We start from the raw sequence: 298 nt of genomic DNA, 5'->3' as shown, positions 1-298 counted from the left end.
GGCTTGGTGGGCTCCGGGGTTGGTGAGTCACATAGAGAACTTCCTCCTTTTTTTTTTTTTTTTTTTTTTTGGTACACGAGCCTCTCACTGTTGTGGCCTCTCCCGTTGCGGAGCACAGGCGGCTCCGGACGCGCAGGCTCAGTGGCCATGGCTCACGGGCCCAGCCGCTCTGCAGCATGTGGGATCTTCCCGGACCGGGGCACGAACCCGCGTCCCCTGCATCGGCAGGGGGACTCTCAACCACTGCGCCACCAGGGAAGCCCAAGAACTTCCTCCTTTTTGACCAAGTTAAAGAAAT

This window comes from Lagenorhynchus albirostris, chromosome 20 (genome assembly GCF_949774975.1).
Source record: "Lagenorhynchus albirostris chromosome 20, mLagAlb1.1, whole genome shotgun sequence".
Classification (NCBI taxonomy): domain Eukaryota; kingdom Metazoa; phylum Chordata; class Mammalia; order Artiodactyla; family Delphinidae; genus Lagenorhynchus; species Lagenorhynchus albirostris.
Note: the sequence above shows the minus strand (reverse complement) of the source record.